Raw genomic sequence first — 23,742 nt, forward strand, 5'->3', positions numbered from 1 at the left:
TACAGGGAGTCAGTTTACAGGTGGGCATGCAATGCACGTTCCTCCCGTGGTGCTGCCATGCAAAAAATGCTGATTTTCTGTTCCTAAAGGGGTTGTGGACCAGGCAGAGAGGCTGGAATGCTGCACTGGCAGGGCAGGGCATGGGGCTGGCAGCCTCCAGGCCCTTTGTGTTCCATACACAGGTTCCAGGACCCAAAGGGGTTTCACAGCTGGACAACACCTGGCATGTGGGACAGGGGCTTTCCCTCTGTCCCTGCCAGTGTGGCTGTAAAAACAGAAAGGAATCCCCTCATCACATCCTGCACTCCTTTCTAGTAAGTATCTCCTTATCTGGGAGGAAATGAGCCTTGCTGACTGTAAGTTAGTGTTAATTATAGTGTGGATATGATGTTTGAAGCAGCCTCCAGGCTTCTGCCAGGCAGGTTTGCTCAGCAGCACCATCCTCTATTCAACTTAATGGAGCAAAAAACTTATTTTAACTTAATTTGTTTTATTCATGTGGGCCAAATGCTGCAGATTTGGCAGGGAGCTTGCAGTGTCCATTTTCACAGCACTGCATTTCTCCTGCTCACAGATGCCAAATTTCAGCATTCCTTTGACTGCTGCCTTGGCAGACAAGGCCAGTAGCTATCTCCTTCTGCATTCTCCCCTGGAAAGCCCAGGATTACTGGTCTCACCACAAGAGGTTAACTTCAGCATTTGAGGCTTCTTTTCTCCCCTGCACACAAAATCCAGCCACTGGCAAGAAATGAATGAAATGCAAGAATCTGTAACAACTGAGATAACGGGCAGCATAATTTGTCTAACTTGGGTGAGCTCCTGGGGTCTGAGTGACAGTGCCCTGGCACTATTTACATTAGAAATCCACAGCATGTTTATGCAGAGGAAATATGTGGAATGTTTGGAAGACTCTTTTCATGGTCTCCTTCAGTAAAATTTTCTTCCTTTGCCTTCTCTTGTAGCTAAAGGGAGGTAAAGAAAAGAGGAGAGGCAGGAGAATAGAGTGTAGAGTTTCCCCAGTTGACAAACATGCAAAGCCTGACCAATTTCTGAAGGTACAGAACCTGCTGGAAGAAAACCTGACTTAATATGTTGTAATTTGCAAAGGCAATTCTCCCCATTGTTCTGTCAGCCTTGGTTTCCAAAGGGGAAAATAGCTCCACATAAAATGTTCTCTCTTTACAAAGGTGTAGTATCCTAAAATGAGTAGTCTTTAAAAAATAAAGTCTGCCAATTTTTTCTGTTTCTGAAATGCTGTTTCTGGAGGGTTTTGTGTGTGTCAGCTTCACCCTAATGTAATTTGTTTTGTATTTTTTCAGTGAATGATTTGGTGATGTAACCAGGCAAGAGACATTGTGGGATCTCTGGGCAGATTTGGTTTCAGTCACTACAGTAATTACCTGTTAGCTGGGAATTTTAGCCCCTGCCTTTTCTACAGTGGGAAATAAGGTCCAAATCCGGGTTCTGTAACTCTGATTTTTGCTGAGTTGAGCTGGATGTGATTACACAAGGAATAAGGCACTGCTCAGCCTGAATAATGTTATCTGTCCTTGCTGGCTCTGCCATTTTCAGTGAATCTCTGAAGCTGAAACATCCCAGCTAAAGAGTTGTCTGAACCTCTCCTGGCTCATGCAGGGTGTCTGACACATCTTGGGTAGCTTTAAGTCCTTTTCATGTGTGTGCTCAGGCTGGATCCATTGCAGATCCCTTTACTGGGCTCTGTGCTCCCTGGACACCCAGGAACAAGTGCTGCTCACTGCAGTCTGGCCTTAAATGCCTTCTTTTCCTGCCTCTGCTGAGGAAGAACAATTTCCCTGGCTTTAGCCCATTCTTATTTCATTATTTTCTGCAAGTCCTTTAAAAGGATCTCAGGATTTCAGACTAATGTCTGCGCAGGTACAGGGAATGTACTGAAACATCTTTCCTGGCCCTTCAGCTGGTCTGGGACTTGCAGGGGATTCAATGTCTTGGGGTGTCTGCACTTCAGCCCATACCCTAACAATTTTTTACCTTTCTAGTTCAGAAATAGAGAGCCCAGAAAGGCTTTTTCCTCCAAGGCTGTGTTGGATGGGGCTTTTAGTGGAAGGTCTTTTAGGGGGATTGGAATTTGATGATCTTTCCAATCTTCCAAACCATGGTTCTAAACTTTATACAAGGGAGAAGCTACAGCCTAATTCAATTTGTTTAGAGATCAGGAAAAACACAGGCAGGTTCTGCTCATCACAGACCTCTTTGCTGCCTGTCCTCCTCCCAGCATTTTCCATCAGACAGAGTCTTACCACTTAGGTTAAAAAAAAAAAATAAATCACAGCAAGTCTTGGAGGGTTGGATGAGCTGGAGCACTAGTCTGTTGAGGTTTTGTTGTATTCCTCTCTTCTGGATGCTTCCCAAGAGCCTCCAGGGAAAGGCAGGATGCAGGAATAGGATGGACTTTTTGATTTAGAGCAGTCATGGACTGCACAGCTTAGTTTAATGTAGCCATAAGCAATAGGTGGAAAATGCTGCTGTTGAAGTTGGGGCAGTACAGCCGACGTGTGTGTGTAGGTGCCCACATTTTGGTGTAAAAACGTGTGTGCTTTTGCACCCCGCTAAGATGTACTGAAAAGAGTCTGTGTCTTAAAAAAAATACTGTAGTGTGAAAAGAAATCTGTGAAAAACAGGAAGGCTGAAATAAACCAAGGGTCTGCAACCTGTGTTGACACAATTATGAGTCAGTTCATACCTTTTGGTTACCTCTGTGTTTACAGGAGACTCTGTGTTTGACTATCCATCATCTGGTGTCTCACTGAAAGACTTGCTTAGTAAAGCCCTTTTTTTCCCCTCCTTCTTGTGCACAGAAATAAAAATCAAAACACCGAGAGAAACACTGTTTTTTGATAAATAAACAAACACTGGAAACGTCTTTATTAAAAGTGCCATTTAGCCAAGGAGCTATTTTTTTGGACTGGACTTAAAAGCAACTTCTTTTCTCCTTTCTTTTTTGTCCAAAGTACGCAACACCTTTTGCAGGGAAATTCAGTGGCCTTCATTGTGTGCTAATTAAATAAGCAGGGGAAGCAGGGATGCTGCACTTTGCTGGGCTCTGAGAGAGGCTTGTATACTATGAATGGCTAATGCATGTTTCCATTTGCAGCCCTCTTCCTGGCTGTATTTAATTGTATTAAAACAGCCGGCCCCTTCCAGGTTGGAAGGTTTCCATATTGGCACCAGAGGCCCAGTCAGTCAATAAAAACTGATTTTTGAGGCATAGCTACTATGACTCATGTGATGGGTGCTGCTGTAGATGGGGTCCTGCTATCTTTAAAACTCACAGATGACAGCTTAGCAAAAGAGAGGTGTTTCAAGGGAAGAGAAAAAAAATACCAAGGAACAGCTTTAAAAGTTCCTGCATTTGACATGACATGAAGAGATGCCAAAAGTTAGAGATATCCACCAGTTTAAAGGCCATCAGTAAACAAAAAATTATAAGAAAAAGTTGCAATTTGAAAGGCCAGAGTGTCTTTTTGATGATAAAAGATTCTGGATGTCTGTAAATATTTCTGAATGACGCAAAAGGTTCTGTTGGTTAAAAGTGTGGAATTTTTATTTATTTTGCTCAGACCCATTCTGTGCTTTTTTCTTGCATAAAAAAACCTGCCTGGGTGAAAGAGTTGATTATTCTGATCTTTGGCAAATTTTCATTCACAACTGTCCAAATGCTATATAATAAATCAAGACTTTTTTACCCCATAGATTGAACCTTGTGGGGAAACTGCCACAGAATGTGTCTGTGCTTGTTGCACAGAGTGATTTGCTGCATTATTGCAGAAAACTTTAAACTCCTTTGGTAAAGTAGTTTCTGGTTGTGCATGATGCTCAGGTAGAAGAGATCACTGGGGATTTCTCTTATTAAATATTTTTATTCAGTAAGATTTCACAGTCAGAAATATCAGCCCCATTAACACAAATTTGGCCATTCTTGGTGTTAAAAAAAAAAAAAAATCTTTCCTTTGCCATTCAGCCTCTTGCATGGCATTTGCCTTTTACCTGGGGTAAAAGTAGCTCGAGCGTCCAATTTTGCCACATTCTTTTCTGTGTTGTTAAAAATACACTTCTGTGTGAGAAACACTTTGTAGAGCTGGTGAACAGAGTAAGTGGGACAAAATTGAAGCCACAGAGTTCACATGCTCCCTTTATACAGAAGCTGCCTCTTTTCTCCCCCCATCACTCTCTTGGGTATTGTACTTTTTTCAGACATGATCAAGACCTTCACCTACACCATTTTTTATTTCCCAGTCACTTTGCAGTTTATCTGCCTGGAGGCACAACTGGCAGTGCAATGAGACTGAGATGCTTTGAGTATTTGTGGAGCTTCCTAGAAATGCTTTGCAGCCTGCACTGAGCTCCATGCTGTGGCAGAAAGCCTCCTGCTGTACCCCATGGTGGCTTGGACCTCCCTCTCTTCTGCATGGTGCTGGCACATCTTTCATGTATTGCCACCAGGTTTCTTGACTCCACAGCTTTTCCAGCACTGCAGAGAGAAACTCATGGGTGAGGAGTGCTGCAAAAGCAAAGTGTGAATTTCCAGGCTTGCTGGGGAGTCCCTGAGAGACTGAGTGACAGCGTGGGCTGTCATGTTCATTGTGGGGCAGCTGTGGCACCTCTTCACTGGGCAGGGCATCACCCCTGGGGCTGCATCCCTCAGGAGATGGAGATGTAGGCAGGGAAATGCTCTCCATGTGCAGATCTCAGAGCCTGAGGCCCCGTGGTGGTGTCACATATAAAGCTCAGGCAACTGGAATGGGGAAGGAGAAGGCATCAAAGCCCCGCTCTGATCAAAAACACAAAGAAGCAGCCAGATTTCTCTCCACCAAATTCTTCACCTCTGATGTTTACAGTGATTAAAAAGCATGGTTGGGAAATGTAATCCTGAAGCCAACAAACAGATCAAAGGAAGGAATTGCAGCTTGCCTTCCACTGTAAATAACCAAGCTCAGCTGGTTATAACTTCAGTGATTGTCTTGTAGTATTGGTCTGAGTCCTGCACCTAAGGCCGGTCTTGTGTTTTTGGACGCAGCTAGAGTTTAGGTTTTTGAGAAATATTTTTTTGGTAGAAAGCATTAGCTTTCCTTGGAAAAACCCTTACATTTTAATTGGAAATAGTTTTTCATCAAGCAGTCAGGATTCCTTGGCATTAAATAACTGCAGGGGGATCCATCTCCTCCTTTCTTTCCAAAAGTGTAGGAATCAGGGTGGCTGTGTTGGGAGTGTGTGTGCACAGCCAGAGCTGAGGACCCAGCACAGAGCTCTGCACCACTTCTGGGAGGAGCTGGCTTTTCTGGAAACCTGGGGAATTAGAACTACTGGAGTAGAAAATGCTGTCTAGTAAAAAGATTTAAATGAATAAATAAGACAGCATACTGTGTTGTTGTTGTTATACTCTTAATTGAAATATATTTCTAGAGAAATTAATATAATTTAAGGCCCAAGCTGGTAAACATGTAGGCTCAAAAAGAATTTTTTAATCACTCAGGGCATCCCTTTAAATTCAGTTGATGCCAGGTTGGGGGGTTTTTAGCAATCAGAATCATGCTCGGTGTGAAAAGCAGTTTTCCCACACTGGTGCCCTTAGATACCTGCAATATAAGACATATTTCAGTCACTACCAACAGCAGCAAAGGGGTATCTTGGTGCTGTTCTCCCATCACCCAGGTGCCAGCCCCTCCCCTGGGTGTTTGTTCTCAGCCCAGGTGCTCAGGGGAGGGAGTGGGGCTCTGCATCAACCCTGGGGTCACCAGGACCTGAGGGCTTCTTGTGGGAGATCCCATGGATGCTGGAGTGATGCCTGACAGAAGATCTCCTGGATGAGTTATCCTCTGTGGTGGTTGTCTGCAGGGCCAGCACAGAAAGACCAGAGAGAAGAACCCAAGAAGGACTGAAAACAAAGTTGGAAGGACTCCTGAAAGCTCTGGATAGGATTTATTGCTCTGGAAAAAGTTATGCAGAGTATTTTGTATTACATTAATGCAGAAAAAATACATCAAACTAATTCATTTCTAAAGGAGAAAGTCCTTCCCCTTCACAGTGCCCACTCCACACACTTATTTCTTTTTTCTTTTTCTGCAGCAGACATTGCTTTCCCCTCTCTCCCTTGAGCCAAAAGGTCTCTGTTGCTCCTTCAAAGCACAGCTTATGCAATCTTTCCAGCACAGACCTTCCTGCAGAGTTGCCCTGTAGTTTCTTGGACTCGGTGTGCTGTCCCATATCATGAATACATCTAAATTAAATTAGATACTCTTCTGGGGCAGGAACTGGCCACATGATAGAAACAGTTCCAGCTCATGAAATGATATGGCTGACGTCAAAACCATAGTGTTTGTTTACAAACCCACAGTTGGTTCAGTTCCTTTCTTTAAAATCCTTCAGATTCAAGTGTAATTCCATCATAAACATAGGTTTCTAGTGCTCAAATGTGGACAAACAGAGCAATGTTTGGTGCCCTTGCAAGATTAGCTGTATCCAGTTTATAGCTATGGGTGGAATAGAGAAGGGTTGGGGTTTGTTTTTTTTTTTTTCCCTCCTTGTAATTTTTTTTTAATGCCATCACAGAAAATATGTGAAAAACAAGCTGTTTTATGCATCTAGTGAGACTCAAGACTAACACTGGGAGAACAGGCTGCTGGTGCTTGACAGCTTCCAGGACGGGAAGGGGACGCAGGGGAAATGAGTAGAAATGATCTCAGCCCACGTTCTATTTACAGAATTTATTTCACAAGACTTAATCCATTGAGTATTACCTTGGCAGGGGCAACCCAGAAAGAAAGCAAGCAAGAAAGACTTTGCTATTCCCCATAAAGAACGGGCAGCAAATCCACATCTCCTTACCAAAAAGTGAGCCCCCACCAGTCATCCTTCAACAGAAAGCCTCCTAAGGAACAAATATTATCACTGAACTTCTGCATTTGTGTTTTGTGGCAAAGACTCTATTAACCTTTGCAAACTGAGAAGGAAAAAAATGCCACGACTTGCAGACTTTGAATTACTTTCCAACGTTATTACAGGGATATGCAGGAAGGGTATTAGAAGAGAATATCCTTTTACAAGATCTATTTCATCTCTTGCTGAAAATAGAAGTAGATATTGTGAGCTGCAGGGTTTTTCATTATCTCATTAGGTAATATGAGTCATTAAGTCTAATTAATACTTATGCAGTGATTTGTAAAATGCTATAGAAGTGCTCACGGGTCCTGTTAAATAGTAGTACTTGGTTGTTAAGGAAATTTATTTTAAAACCAATTCAGCATTTGCTGGGTATGGGGAATGAGAGGTAGGGCTGCATTTATGGTAAAACCTTGCTCTTATCCCTGCAGGACTCTCTTGTGGCTTTGCTCCTGGTGGTGATGGGAAGGTGGTGGCAGGACAAAGCTTGGCTGGCTCTGCCGGAGTCAGGGAGAAAGTTTCCCTTAAATTAAACTGTGCAGGAACCCTCTTATTATGGAAGGAGGGAACTGCAGGGAGGGAAAAGGGAGAGAAAAGATCTACCAGACCTGCTTTATAGGGATGCTGTGAAGTGAGCAGCCTGACATCCTCACCTTTGGGGACACACTCAGGCTTTCAGGGATTGGGATGGGATTAGCCAAATTAATGCTTCTTGAGGAAAAGAACTCATTTGGAGTAGTGGTAGAGGAAGTGTTACTTTGACTTGGCTTCTGCTGGTTACTACAGAGGCCTCCAGGACTGTGGCTGGGCTTTGTTTCTGGGTTTTCTGGGAGCAGTCATGCACCAGGGGAAGTCTCTTAGTGGGAATATGCCCATTGCTTTCCATGCACTCACAGCTTCCAGCTGTCAAGGAAAAGAGAGGTGGAGTGTTTTTAAGATAGGCCCACACCTATCTTTTCATTCTGATTTCAAGACAGCATGAGGGAATTCACATGTGGAATGCTCCAAGCCTGATTTTTCAGTGGTTTGGCTGAATCCCTGAAGTCATTGAGAGATTCCATTTATTTTTCAGGTAATCACTCTGTGCTGCTTAGAAAACACTTGGAGGTGATAATTTGAAATATTTCTCTGTGCTGTGTAGGTCAGAAATCAGGGCATGGCCATGAATTCTGCTACATATTGCTGTTAAAATAGAACCTCCACTCGGCAGGATCAAAGCAGGAGCTATGAGGCCATGAGGCCATTTCTGAGCACAGCCTCTGGTTGTGCCAGTACTGTTATTTACTTATTAATCACATTTTTACCATGCTAAACTGATTCCAGGGAATTCTAAGACAAGTAAAATAAAATACTCTCTTGCCCTCAACTGTGTCCCTTAGCTGAACTAATGGAAAGGATGAGTGAAAGTCCAATTTAGGGAAAGGAAATGAAATTATAGAGCAGGATACTGTAATGCAAACTATGAAAAAAACTCCCAAGTGTGGATAGGATGGTAGACTGATTTTGTTTAAGAACCCTCTGTTGTCCTGGCATTGGTAAAGCCAGTGAAAAATGGTAAAAAATATTCTGAACTCTTATAATTCTTAAAAATATGCTACGAACCGAGACATTTAAATTACAATTCAATTTAGTATATTAAGAAAAACGTGAAGTGTTTTACCTTTCCAGAACTATTATGGATTTCAAAAGATGGAGAGTCTTTGTATTATTAAATGACCCACAAAAATGTGATCTTTGGAGATGGTTACAAACTTCCTTGTACCTGCCAGATTTCACCATGCTCCAGCCCTGCACCAGCTTTGTGTTTGTACAGTGGCACTTTGAAGGTCTCCCCACATCACATTGATTTTCTGAGCTCTCTCTTGCATAAGTTAGGTCAGTGTTGACAGATTGGTGAAGGCTGTTCTCATGAGCAGCAGGACCTGGCTCCACTGCATACAAGTATGTGCAATGTTGAAACAGCTCTCTATAAGTAAGTGCTTTCAGGCTTTCATAACTCCTGCTTCAAAATATTTTTGGCATTTGTAAACATGGCTTATGGAGAAACATGGGTTTTGAGCACAGGAAGAATTTGGTGTAAGTCACTTCAGAGCTATTCTGATCAGTCCAAACAAACAACATTCAGCTCTTGAGCACCAGGTTCCTCACATTTGACCTTTTGGTGTGGGTATAGTTCGTTTCATGAGCAGTGGCTTCAGCACACTGAGCTTCAAGAGAGGTCTAAAAAGGTACAATACTGACTCTATAATGCCAAAGAGAGAAACACATGGTTGGGAACTTACTGCATAACAGGGAATATTTGATTTAATGTAGAAAAGTTTGACATGTTTATGCTGATCAGCTCTCCAGCAAGCCAAAGCCAACTGGCAGCCCTGCCACTTCAAGCAAGATCCTTTTCAGATTTCCTTTTCAGATCTCTTCAGCTGAACCTGATAAGCCTGACCATGAGTACCTAGGTGGGAAATTTTTGGAAAAGACCTCTGTGCTGGTAACAGGGTGGGCCCCACATGTGAGGGAACACTGTGGCTCCTGGGGCCTCTGTGTGCCCAGGTCTGTGCCTGAGGAAGATGGAGAATGGAGAGTGGGAACTAAAAGTTACAACCCCTGTAGGTAAATAAAGCTACATCCCCATTGTATCATCAGTAGGAGTATTCCCAAGGCTTGTTCTGCCTGTGGGAGAAGAGCCAGCATGAAAAGAGCTGCTGTTAAGCAGCCCCAGTGCTGGGAGTAGGCCTCATGACTGTCCTTAGCTCCATGGAGGCTTTCTTCCTCCAAGGTAGAAACTCTTTCCTTCTAAGACTGCTTTCATCCCTGCCCAGGAGACTGTGGGTGTCCATGGGGCACTGTAACCTCATTATCTTCTATGGAAAAAAACCCTAACCAACTTCTAAAAATATTGTCTGTGTCAGTATTGTCTATGCCAGTGTGACTATGAATCAGTGGTCAGAGCTGCAAGGGAGAATTACAGCCTTTTCTCCCTGTTCTTTGCCATGGACAGCCCCAAGTCCTATGACTGGCACTAATGTCCTTTTTAGAATCTACATCAAAGTCTCCTCAAGGAGCAGGGACCTTTCTCATGAGTTAAAAATCATCTTCTTTAGGTGAGATCTCAAGGAGCGAAAGGAGGCAACGCGAAGTTTCAAACTTCAGAGGAGCTGCCAAGGCAAAGGTCACCCAAGGTTGTGGTTACTCCCAGTGTGCTCTGCAAAGGGCTCTGTGCACCAGCAACGCTGGGATTACAGCAGGGCCAGCACAGAGACAGGGAAGACAAGGATCCACCCTGCAGCCGTGTGGTTTTCGCAAGTTTTCTGGCACTCGCTGGCCTCTGCTCCAAATCCTGAAGGAGCTCTGATGGAGACCTGCCATCCTGGTTCAAAAAAAGGGATGGGATTTTGTTCCCAACAGCACCATTGAGCTAAGTGGAAAGTAACCATCACCCACAACCAGTTCCCAGTAAAGCACCTATAGACTGAAATCTACCGAGTGCTCCCACAGTAACTCTTAGCACAGGTAGGATATTCCTTTATTTTCTCCTTGTTCATATCAAATGAGAAAACTTGTCCTTCTCCATCCCCAAGGACAGATTATAATTTTTTCATAAACCCCCGTGTTCATTGCAGGGGATTGGGCTAGGTGACCTTCAAAGATCCCTTCCAACCCAAACTATTCAATGATTCTATGGTTTTAGCCTTCTGTCTCACTCTTTGCTGGAGGCTGATGATACTAAATCACATCTCCCCAAAAGCCTTTATTCTTTGTGTAAATTAGCTGATAGCTTCCTTCTACTGATGCAAGTCAAAACAATGCTTTAGCTGGCAGAATTATGTGGAATTCTGCCTCATCTTTTTTTTTGCCTCCCATCAACAAACTCGTATTTCCCTAACAAGTGCTCAGATCTGGCAGTTTTCCAGGGCTTCCCTTTTTGGTAGGCAGCAATGAGGAAGGGAATCTCATCTTGCTGCCAGCTCACCCACTTACAGCAGGCATTGGGAAGAGATCAGAAAGCCTTTCCTTTGACTGCCTCAGAGAGAGGAGGCACTGGGAGTTCAGCTGGAGGCTCTGCCTGTGAGATGTGGGTCATCAAGACAAATTAGAGAGCAAACACACCCCTTTGCTCTTATTCCTGCCCTTTTTACCCTTTGTTTAAGTAAATTTAGGTCCTGGTGATGCACAGACAGCCCTTGAAAGGGAGATATTGTGTGTATGTCCCAGGCAGGTGCAGTCTGAGTTCCCTGTGTGTGCTCTGGTGCAGGGTGGAGGTGCAGTGGCAGGAGAGGGAACATTCCAGTGGCCCTTGGCCAGCTCTACCAGCCTGGGTGCCAGCTGTGGTGGTGGGTTTTGCATAGCTGTGGGTTTGATACCAGCCTAGCTTGCCAACTGGCAGCGTGAGTTGGGTGACTTTCAACTCCACAAATGCCATGCCAGCATCTGTTTCTCATCCTACAGCATTTTAAATAATGCACATTTCCAGCTGTCTTCCCCTTCCTTCCCAATTCCAGAGTGCAGTTTGCTGGTTTCATGCCTTGCTCTGGGATGCATTTCCAGGCTGTGCAGTTGGCATGCCAAAAGCTGCTCAGGGGGCTGCAGGATTTGGTGTGAACTGTCCGTGCCCTCATCCTCCAGAAGGAATCCTCAGCTGTGAGGAGCCCTACAGCTTGTGGAATGCGTTAATTAAACAAGAATCTCTGGAAGAGGTAAAGTGGTGGAGGTCTTCTGCAGATAACTTGGCAGCTCCCTAATACTGTATTCATGGCTTCAAGTCTCTCAGGGAGTAAAAAAACCCAGCTTTATAAAAGGTTTTTTAAAGGCCTGCTCTCCAGTAGGAATGTATTTGAAGAACACAGTGAAGGCTGTGGAATCATGCTGCTCCCAAGCAGAGGAAAGATTAAATTCCAGTGCTTTGTCTGGGGGAAATTGCTGACCTTTGTCTTCAGCATTAAAGCCATCTGAAGAAAACCATTCCTAGCATGCAACGAGCTGCTTTTGCTGGATTCTTTCCTGCATACAATGTAATAGTTTAATATGAATATAGCAGGAAACAAGGAAAATTGAAAACATAATTCATTTTGAATGGCATGATGTAAGAGGTGATTTCTTTTGAGGAGCTAGAAGGCAGAGGGATCAGCATTGAATATTTTAAGTAGGCTCTTGGAACAATCCTGTAATGGACTTCCCTATCCCTCTGTCTTTTTAGGACATAAGTCCTGTGTTTCCTCCTAGTCCTCTTTTTTTATTTATAGACTTTAAGCCTTAATCAGGACAGTTTTACTTATCAGGTTGTAAAAACCCTTTATTTCCTGTCCCAGAAAGTCAATAAGTGTCTGCTTCTTCAGCTCAGTAACAGTTCCCCATTCTGCTTTCTGGGCAGATTTACTCAATACCACTGCAATTTCTACCCACCAAGCCAATGTCTCTGGGCACAAACTCTCCCTGCTGTGTTACAGCTAAGCCTTTTCTACAGCAGCCTTACAATTCCCCACACTTCTCCTCCCCTCCAGAGCCTGGGAAAGCAGATGGACCCTGCAGGATGACCTGGGGAGGGGTCATGAAATCCAGGCTGCTGGAGCTGAAATGGGGAAGCACATTCCAGAGGAGACAACCCTTGCCCCAGGAGCGTTTGCAGAGCTGCAGCCCACACTGCTGAGCCAGTCTGGAGCACTGCAGTGACATGGCCTGGGGCAGGGGACAGCAGACATCTGCTATTTAGGCTGTTATGGTGTGGGGTTTTCCACTGGAGCTGGAACTCAGCTCCCAGCTAATGACAGCCATGGGAACCCTGTGCAGTGCAGGGCTGAGCAGGAAAAATCCATTGCAAAGCATCCTGCTGCTCTCAGCCATCTGAAAGGGGAGATGGCATGTGGGGAGCCAGCAGAGGCAGAGTCACTGCAGAGAGGTCCATAGTCAAATGTCAAGCCCACAGTTTCCTCATCAGCCATAAGGAGAAAAGCACTTGGCAAATCCAGCCCAGCCCTGAACCTGAGTGACAGAACAGCCTCCTTCAGTCTGGCTTCTCATAAGTGCTGACTTTTCCATTGTGTTTTAGTAAATCAGTTTTATTCCTCACCTCAGGCTTGAAATCTCCAGTTAATGTCTCTGCATCCTGTTGGATTGGCCAAGAGGGCACCCAGGGATATCCAGATGTGATGTCCTGTCAGAGCTCTGCATGTGAAATAAAACTGGGGATGGTGTGGATCTCCCATAGAAGTCCTTGGTGTCAGAGAATCAGAGCTTGGTATTGCTCTGCTGCTTCTGTTGCTGGAGAAGGGGAAGGCCATGTGGTCAGTAATAAATACAGCTGACCTATGTGGGAGCACTGCTGTGGCAAATAGCTCTCTGTGGCCTGGAGGAGGTTATCAGTCAGCACAAGGAATGTGGAGTCTGGGTTGTATTCAGCCCTGGAATCAAACAGATCAGGGTTAAACATCTGAGAGCAGCAGAGCTCTGGCCATGGTAAAGGATCATTATCTAGTTCAAGGAAGAGTGAATACAAAAGCTAATGAATACAAAAGTGAATACAAAATACAAAAGTGAATACAAAAGCTAATGAATACAAAAGTGAATACGAAGTACGAAAGTGAATACAAAAGCTAAGGTCTCAGGCAGCATGAGATGAGTAGGAAAACATTATTGCCACCATAAAAAAGCCATGAAAAGTTTTAGTTTTCCACCTCTGCAGCAGCAGTAGCAAAGGTGATGCTGTTGCTTTCCTAGTTTTCCATTTCAGAGCTTTCAAGAACTAAAAGCTCCATTTTACAGAGACAGCCTTGCTTGCTGATAGCTGCCAGGGAGGAAAACCAACTTCATATCCACATAGAATTCTGTTGGGTTGGCATATTTTAATTTGGTGGGCGTGACTTAGAATCCCTATGTCACTATGAAATGTTATGATTTCTCCTTGGAAGATGTGGTAGATCTGAAAAGAAATGAGGTTCTAAATGGTAGGTAACGACACCATAAAAAAGGCATAATGAAAAGGCAAGATCAAATGGAAAAGAGCAAAACCAGCACCACAACAGGCATTGTGCTTTTGGGCTGGTGGAAATCCTTGTGATCTTTTGGCTGAGTTCACAGGAGCTGTTTGCCCAGGGCCCTTGCCAAGCAGCCCATGAATTACAGGTGTGATTGCACGTGGTTAATGCAGTGGGCATTGGAAAACAGTGGCAGCACAGCCTTGTGAAGAGGTAGCAGGAGCATCTAATGTTTGTGAGAGGAACATTAATTCCCCCAGCCTGAAGAGGAACGTGCCAGGGTGTTTCATGCTGTTGCCCTTTGCAGCTGGCACAGACTAGCAGGCATTTGTTATTTCAAAGTGAACATGCACTGCCATTTCATGGTGTTGATCTATGCTACTTTAAAATAGAATGCTTAGAAAATGGATCGTGCTTGGACCTCCTGGTCTCTAATTTGCAGCAAGTGAAATTTATGCTCCTATTAATTTTAGAGAAAGGTTGTTTTAAGGCATTCTCTCAGGCATTTATTCTTATTATTAATGACCTACTGTAGTTCTTTGAAATTTCTGCTCTTACCCAGGTCTCAACAACCAACTGCTCATGGACAGTGAGGCTTGTGGGATCCAGAAATGAAGTCAGTGCCATATAGCTGGACTGATGTAGAGCTGTGAGATGTGATGTGATCCCAGACACAAGCAAAGGGCAGTCTCTGCCTTCAGTGTGGGCAGTAACAGAGCTTGTTAATTATTGATTTCTTACATTCCCTATTTACTTTTTTTGTCGAACCCAAATATATTCCAACTGAAATGTGAATACCCACATGGAAATTTTAAAGCTCTGGCCTTGCTTGCTGAGCTTTTCACAGTCATTGGGCTCCTCTGAGTGCATCCTGAAAGACCTGGTCTATACCAGGTGTTTGCAGTTATTTAATAAAAAAAATTATGTGAAGGCTGGAGTGAAGAATACAGGAAGATCTGATAAAAAAATTAGGAAGATAACAAATTAAAATGTTGTCTCTCAAGAATGCTGAATTGGTAAAAAAAGAGAAGCAGGCCATTTCAATTATATACATTATCTGCTTTGGAGATCTCCACAGTAAAACAGTTCCCATTGAAATCAAGGGACTTGGTATGAATTCCTGGACTGTCTTGCAACATTTGTAAGACTTTTCACAATGATGGATGAAGAGGGGAATTATCTGAATAATGTGCTACAGTACTTTCAGTGAGGCTGTGCCAAGGGCAGCACCAGGTGACAGGATGAAATCAGCCTGGTCAACACAGACACCTAAGGCAAAGGGAGCGTTGTCTTGGGCCTGTTCAGTGGAAATATCATTTGTGAGAGGTGCAAGTGGATTATTCCACACTAGAGCCAGGTCTGGCCACTCTTACTGATCTAATTAGTCTCAACCGATGAGAGTAACCAAAACCAGTTTGCTTAATTGTGCTGGAAATTTTACATCTTCCTTCTGTCGTATTTTTTCTGACTTCCTGGCAGTATTTGCACAAGCCGTTGTCCTTGAACAGTGCACATTGGTTCTGGGGAAAGCAAGGCAAGGCAGCCATGCTCACCATGTTGACTGTGTGATTCAAAAGTGGTTTGGCCACTCCTAAAAAATGAAAAAAGAAAATTCTCCTGGTCCCTGGCAGAGGATAAGGCGACAACTTTCCAAACACCCTGATTTCCTTTCGCTCAGAGTCCGACATCCAAAAATCGGGGAGGCTGTCGTCACATTTATGAGTGAGTTCATTTGAGAGCACAGTGATCAGTCAAGGGAAGCAGGCCAGCAGGACAGGGTGGAAGAGAGACCTCTTGCAGATGGTTGTTTGGTTTTTCCCCCCCAGGGGACTTAGCTAGGACACTCCAAGACAAAAGAAGCTTGCTGTCATCCGCAGCAAATGTTCTCCAAGTGCTCCACCACATTTGGCAGCTGCAGCCAGGGTCGACTCAGCTCCTGATGTTGCCCAGGGCTATAAATTCTGGTCTGTGTAGTTTGTTGTGAGAGGGATTATCAGAGGAGATCTTTTACTTTTGCTTGTCTCTGCTCTGCTTGGACACTGCAGCCTATATGGAATTTCTTATTTAGAGTAGGATGTTAAATGTAGTGTCCTGGCTAAATTCCAGCCTGGGTGTTTATATTCTGCTCAATTAAATGCCATTGCTGGACCATTATGTGAAAGCTTGTCCTTTGCTAGTAATGTATATACCCTTAAGACCTGATTTATGGAGAGGCACATCAACCCTCCTCTGAGGATCACAAAGTCATGATTCACATCAATAATGTGATAGTGTGCACTCGACCAAACCTTGTGGGTTCTTTTCCTTGTTTTTTTCTTTGTAATCTCAAGGTTTATTTTCTTGCTCTTGCAGCATTGTTGCTTTTCCTACCGTGTTGGTGTCCCTGAGTTATCACATGATGTATCTCCAGCGTGCTGCTGTGCCACAGGTCCAGGCAGCGGGGGAAGGATAAAAAGCCAGATCTTTTCAATCAGGGTAGTTTCTCAAATGCATATTTCTTCAAGAGGCTTGTTTAGTCTGTTTCTGTTTTGTGTTTTTAGGAGTCTCCTCCTTTCCCTGTTTAAGTCATGATTCTCTTTCTCTACATCAACAGTAGTGGTTGAACCTGAGAAGGCTTGGAAGGTGTCTCTGACAAGCGTCCAAAAGCAATGAATATTTGTTTGTATTATCTAAACCTTTCCACTCATCAGGGTAGGACTGCCCTGTTTTTCTGTGTTTATTCAGTGCCTAGCACCATGCTCCCCTCCATATGTTCTTGCTCCTGTGCCACGATTAGCCATTAGCACAGTAAAATAATCGTTATTAGTAATAATGCTACAAATATTACCAGGAAGAATGAGTGAGGAGATATGAGTTTGCTTTCCCCTGCATTGCTTCTTTGGGGGGAGGTATCTATTCCAGCAAGGCAATTCTGCAGAGGTACAGTAGAGATCTACTCCTGCCTTCTCTTTAAGTCTTGCATCAGTGGCATAGCCACATTTCCCCTCTTCACACACCAAAACCCAGGTATTTATTTATTTTTTAAAAGTATTGATTGAATTATCTCATTTTCTAGGTGCAAAGAATGGTGGAAATTGTTGAGCTGTAGAGCAATGGTTTGACTCAGCCATATCAGGTGCACTGACCTATTAAAACATAACAAGGATCCAGGTTTTGCTTAAAAATGATGTGTGCCATGAGATGGAGAAGCAGTTGCGGATCTCATTAAGGCCAAGCACATTTATTTTATTTTTACCTGAAGCATAATTAATTCAAGAAGCAAGTTCCACAGGTTATATTTTTAGATACTCCTGGGCTGAGGTGAAAACGATAAAAGCTGGTCATTTCCTCATAGCTGGGCTGCAATGAGCAGAAAAAGAGAAATGGTTTCTGAGTGGGGACTGATAGCTCCAGCTCTCTTCCATAAAGCAGCTGGAGGTTGGAATTCACACATGAAGGACATGTCTTTGAATGTGTTCTGAAAGCAGCACGACAGAAATGTTGTGCTGTGACATGCATAACATGTAGCTCCATTTCCCAGCAGTTTCATGCACATTGTTGCTGGCAGTATCCAAGACCACAACAATGGCAAATTCACATGGGAACTAAATGTGCCCAGCCAACCTCAAGCTGCCTTGGGATCCCTTGACTGAGGAATACACTGGGGAGCTGTTTTTTCTGATTTTCTGTTGTTTCACACAGGGTTGGCCCCATCCAGAGGGTCAAAGCTGTGCTAAGGATGATGCTGGTCATGCACAGGCAGTAAAATGATCTTGCCCTGCAAGTGCTACTTCCTAAATTTTCTTCTTGACTTCATCTCCACAGATGAGATCAGTGGAAAGGAAGATGGGGAGGGAATAGCATGGAGATTGCAAAACATGCTGGGAGAAATGTACTTTTCCATGTATGTCTTGCTTGCTGGACTGCACATTCCCCTTTCCCTGATGACAGTATTATGTGCTGGGTTTTGCTGGTAGCTAGGCAGCTACCCAAAGCAACAAATCCAGGTGCCAATGAAACTTTCCATCGACTGAAGTGGGTTCAAGGGCAGCAGTAACAACTCACAATTCAGTCTCTTCTGAGGCCACAACACAAAGTCCCATGCAATATTTTTAACTGCAAATTATTCCAAAATCTCTCTCAAAACATAATCTGTGCTTCATGCTGCGCATCTGTACCAGGGATTTAGAAGAAAAATGGGTTATTAGTACCTAATTTACATTTTATGTTTTATGCTTCCTGGCAAGTTAAAGCTGTGGTCAATGGTTCGGCCCCAAATGGCCTTTCATTACTCAGGCTGTCCAGACATTCATAACCATATGAGTTCTTACCAGAGAGGCTCAGATTTGTGCCAGAGGTATTGGGAGAAGAGAGTGCTCATGTGGAATATGTATAATGTAAGAACTGAATGGAATTCAAGGAAAGCAAGGTGATATTAATCCCAGATAAACTGACAAAGGTGCTTAATTATTACAAATCATAAAATTATACAAAACGTTGCATGAGTCTTATGCAGTCACTCTTATTTTTCCTCATCTTCTGCTGTTTTATGTTTATCTATTTAGGCTAAAACTCTGGGAAAAGAAGCTGTTTGTGTTTTGGTTCCCATATGACCCTCAAAGATAGCATCCTCTGAGAGTTTTGCAGTCAGCATCCAGTGAGGCTCCCAAGTCAAGGTTCCCAAACTGGCCCTGTAACACATGATAAATAATAACAGCTCTTCTCCCAAAGCTAAATCTTCTTTATAAGGATTGCTGTTACTGGTGGGCTGGGTAGCACCATCCATTATTGAATTTGTCTAATATTGGACATTATAAGATTAAGATCTTGCCAGAATTATGTAGACTAAAATTTTCCATGCTGGGTATTTTCTGTGCTACATTTTTTCTTTTCTTTTTTTTTTTTTTTTCCTTCTTTTTAATTTTGTTTTATTAAAACTAAAAGTCTGAAGGTGGAAGCCAAGATTGATCAGAAAGACAAAGAAGTGTCATCAGTCTGGTGAGGGAATGCGCTCTGGTGAATTAACACCATTATAACTATTCCTTAAATATCCAGGCTAAGTATGAGATCTAGTGCAGTTTCAGAGAATGTTATTTGCATTGCACATTGCTGAGGGAGCTGACAAATTTAACAGTATTTTGCTGCAACTCAGTGATGCTGTTCATCCTCTCAGTCAAAAATGGGAGAGGCCATTTAGGGATTTCAGGGAATGATCCCATCTTGAGGGTCTCTCCATGCTTTTCCCTCCAGTGAAAGGAAGCAGCCACTTCAGACTGAGCCTCAAAGTCTTGCAGATGTCTCCCAAAGGGTGGCACTTGGAGAGGTGCTGCAGAGTTGCTGGTGTGCAGTGAATCCATATCCCACCTGTACTGCTGCACACTGCCAGTGTAGGACAAGTGCTGGGATCAGATGGGGAGAGAAAATGTGACCCACTGTCTAAAGAGATTGAGAATGAGTGTAGGAATGGAGGAAATCATCTTAGAGGAAGCAGAATGGAGGAGCAGTACTGCTGCAAAATTAGGATGGGAAGGTGAAAGAAAAAATAGGGCAGTCATGGTCCACAGAGTCCAGAGAGCCCAGGATGATCAGCCAACACAATTTACAGCTTCTTTCCCAGCACAAGCAGCACAAACAGATACACTGACACCCCTGTGTCAGCTCTGCTGCTATGGGTATCACTATGAGTGTCAGCATGATGGAGTTTCTGTTTCAAAGAAAACTTAGCAAAGAGCTCAAGAAAAGCTGTGTTAAAAGAACATTCTTCAAGTTGCCAAGTCGAAAGTTCCCAGCCTTTTGTGTAAACTCTTCCAAATGAGCAAGATTTTCTTCACTGGTCCACAGCAGGTTTTGTTCTTCAGTTTTTCTTCAGTTCCTTAAAAGCTTAGGAAATTAAGCATGCAAAAAAAAAAAGTGTTAAAACAATGAGCAGCTAAAATAAATTTTGAATTAAGTCTGCCTATGCAGCTTAAATTAATCTTTCAGTATATATATCAAGTAATTAATTTTCTTCCCCAGGAGCCCTAATGCTGTCAGTTCAAAAGACTGAGTTAGTCTGGGGCTGGAACTGGGTTGTCTAATAAAGGAGCATAGAATGGCTGACTCATTTACTGCATGAGGTAAAAGGTGTGTGATAAATTTAAATGGGGATTTGCAGCATCAAAGGAAATGGTCTCATAGCCAAGGCAATTGAATGGCATACTGAGGAACTGGACAGGGATAGATCTTATGTGATGATAGGCAAGTCACTTAAAATTAGTTTTTCGCAGTTGGCCTCTAATTGTGCTTTTTCCATTTTCTGAGTAGCTGCCTTGAGATTTTTGGGTCTTGGTTACAAACGTGTCCAACTGAAGCAAATGGAAGGTTGGCTTTGGACAGAGAGAACAGCATTTAAAGTTAAATACACAGAAAATCAAGTAGCACTAATCAGTAGACACTTTTTACCTTAATCTTCACATGTTTCAGCTCCTCATCTGCAAAATTGGAGTCTCTGTCTCTCAAAGGTGGGGTGCAAATAGATTCATGAATACACCTGAGATATCTAAGGGCTGTGTTGGAGATGTCACAGAAAGATCCATGGGGAGATGAATCACTGTGTCTCCAGAGCAGGCCTGACTGGTGTGCAGTAAATACAGTCCAGGGCCACACACTGAACCAGAGGAGAGCACCAAACACTGAATAGCTGCTCATTATTAGGCACTGTCTGTCTTGTGCGCTGAATGAGGGAAAGGCCCTGTGGGAAAAACAGTTTGCAGTGATGTAATTACAGACTGTACCAGAACAGTGAGCAGTGGCATTCAGGCTGCACCAGCAACTTTAATTTAGGTTTTTCCTGGGTCTTGAGTCTGAGCTTTGCAACCTCAATCACGTTCCTTTAATAATTCAGGGTACGTCGATGCAACGCTGCAGCTGAATTCTTCCTTGTGGCATATTATGTCCTATTAAAAAAGATATTCTGTAATCAAAAGTGAATGTCTTGCATGACTTCCTGTTTGCTCCCCATGCTGCTATGGATAATTGCCTCTTTCCTGCGGGTGGAATCAAGACTGTTGAAGTCCAATGGCCTCAACCATGGGCTGCTTATTCGATGTGGCGTGTTAGCAGCAGGGATTTCCTTGTCCCTGGCTGGAGACCTGCATACTTTACCTCTTCCATGCAAGTAGGATGAAATTAATCAGTGTTGGTTTTCTCAGCAAGCAATGAAATTTTAACCACTGCAATGTCGGAGGAGGAAGACTCCTCAAAGGGGACCAGGAGAAGGTGCCTGAATGAGAAGCCCCTGCCAAGACATGAACACTATGCTTAAGTGTGTCTGAAACGTTGGGCGCAGAGAGTAAATAAGCCCCATGACAGGTCTAGCCTAACTACCCAGCACTTCCATGGCAAGTAGCCCATACTTTCACCAACCTTGGCATCGAGACGAGGATAATATTTTTGCAAGGATGAACTGCTCTCCAACAATGTCTCTGATGTTTCAGTGTCAATGCAAGCATGCTTTCCTTTCAGATCCACCATGTGGCTCTTCTTTTCCATCCCTTTCCCCCTTTTCCTTTCAGAGAAGTACATTTTATGTGTCTGCTGAAGAGGAAATCCCTGTCTTCTGTGGAGTTCCTGGGCTGAGGACCCAGAAGACAGTGCACCTCAGTCCTGGGAATGGAGCTGTTTAGCCTTAGCTGATGGTTCTCTCCCAGCCTCGTGCACTGTGCTGAGTGTTCCCATATCCCACCTTCACAGGAGAGCCTACCCATCTCCAAAGTGATAATTACACACTGAATTCCATTTTTAGAGAACTCCCAGCAGCTGTTGCACTGACTGATGAGGTGACAGGAGCAGTCTATCCATGCACATGGGACACAGAATATTGCTGGTGAAGCCACAGCTTGCTGCAAACATCTGTGCGCCCAAAAGCCTTATACAGCATCTGCCCTACCTGTTCTGGAGGTCAGCAGGAAAGTACAAGCACAAGAGGCTACTCTGCTTGGTAGAATTGAAGGGGCAACCCAAATCTAAGTGGCTGCCCCATAAAAGTGATTCTTTTCCCCATGTCTGGGCATCCCTTCACATTTACAGACTCAGAGGTGATGCTTCACACTGAGGGAAGGTGGTGTCACACAGCTGAGAAAAGACAGCATGAGCAGTTGCACAGTTCTTATGTCTGACTTCATCCACCTCACTTCCTCCTATGCTCTTGACCAGAATAACTTGGGAATGAATTTCCCATGTAGTTGTGAGGCTGCTTTACCACACCAGAGTTACTCCTTGCCATGTGTCACTCTGGTATAAAACTTTATGAGATAACCAGATTAGATTTCAGTGTACCCAGTTGATATATTTGAGCAAAGCAATTTCTTGGTGGGTCAGCACCTGGCTGGAAGGATGCTGAAGATGGCAAGCATTAGGATCTCAGTTTTTCATTTATTTCTTCAGATCCAACATGTTGAAGTATCCTCTTCCAAGTGAGAAGTAAAATGTCTAAATACATTTTCAGCATCTAAATATCTTATCACTGCTTATGAGGTAGGCAACCCTACTTGAAGTTTGTATCATTATTGCCTTCTGTTCACTGAAATGTTTTCAGTAACTTTGGAAGTGATAGTCTGGGCTTCTTGTTTTGCAGATCTGAAACATTATCTGAAACAACACCATTATTTTGTGTTGCTGGATATTTGTATGTTGAAATTTAGGAAAAACAAATGGGGCAAAACATTCATAAGGGCAAGATGTTTTTCATATGGCAGTGGAAAAATAGACCAAGAAATGACCAGGAAAAAAAAGAGATAAACTGAAAAAATTCAAACACTAGAATAACTTTTAAAACATGCTAAAGTTTTCACATATTTTCCCCATGACAATGCAGTTTTCATAAGACTGAAGTTCTGTCTAAAATTGGTTTTTCTTTTTTAGTAGACCTAAGTAAGACTGCTCATGGTTTTTGTGTCTGGACACAAGCTGCCACACCCTCTGCATCCATCCCAGTAATTTGGTATGAAGGGATCCCTGGTACTGCAGACTTCTGTCAAAAAGGAGGAAAAAATACTTACCACTGGCAATCCCTTTCTTGCACAAGCTACTTTCAGTACATTTGGAGTTTCTAAATGACTTTAAAACCTCCTTTCCACTCCTCCTATCAATTTTACTCAGCAGCTCAGCTCCTTCACACCCACTCAGAGGGGGCTGTCTCTCAGCAGGCAGTCAAATCAGCCTGTCAATAAAAACCAAGGCAAAGTCACTGTCTGTATTAATATAAATGAGCCACTTGTAGTTGAGCAAAAGATCCAGTTAAGTGGTAATTTAGCAGTGTTGTCACAGGTCAGTGGTACCCCTTAAAAATCGTTGAGGATTGATTATGTTTTTCAGTATATTGTTGTCTCTGATTACTTAGGTTGGTGGTTGAGCTTATTGTGCAATTTTTTTAAAGGTTGGGATTGACAAACACTTATAAAATAAGTAGAGTTTTGCCAGTGTGGGTTTTTGTTGCACTCGAAGTTTGGGGTTTCAAAACATCAGGAGAAAAAATGGAAAGAAAAATACCCAAAAAAATTTAGCAGTGAAGTAACAACTAGCAGCATCTACTATTCTGTTAAAGGATTCACTAATAAAAGGGCTGGGATGCTTAGGACTTGTAGTGACTATTGAGCAGCATGCAGAGTAAGTAAAGCCCATGAATAGTTTTATTATGTGCCTGTCAGTAACGTGTGCTGCTTAAATATGCACTCACAGAGTGACTGTGCTGGTGGCTCTGTGCTCTCTGCCACTTTCTGACCTGGTAAAAGTTTCATCTTGAGAAGGGAAAGCTGCTTTGCTTTCTACCTGGGCTGCTTTAGAAGTCAAAGAGTAGTTCTGCAGAAGTCTTTTCGTCTTAAGAAAGTGATTCACAAGA

This window comes from Ammospiza caudacuta, chromosome 9 (assembly GCF_027887145.1).
Source record: "Ammospiza caudacuta isolate bAmmCau1 chromosome 9, bAmmCau1.pri, whole genome shotgun sequence".
Classification (NCBI taxonomy): domain Eukaryota; kingdom Metazoa; phylum Chordata; class Aves; order Passeriformes; family Passerellidae; genus Ammospiza; species Ammospiza caudacuta.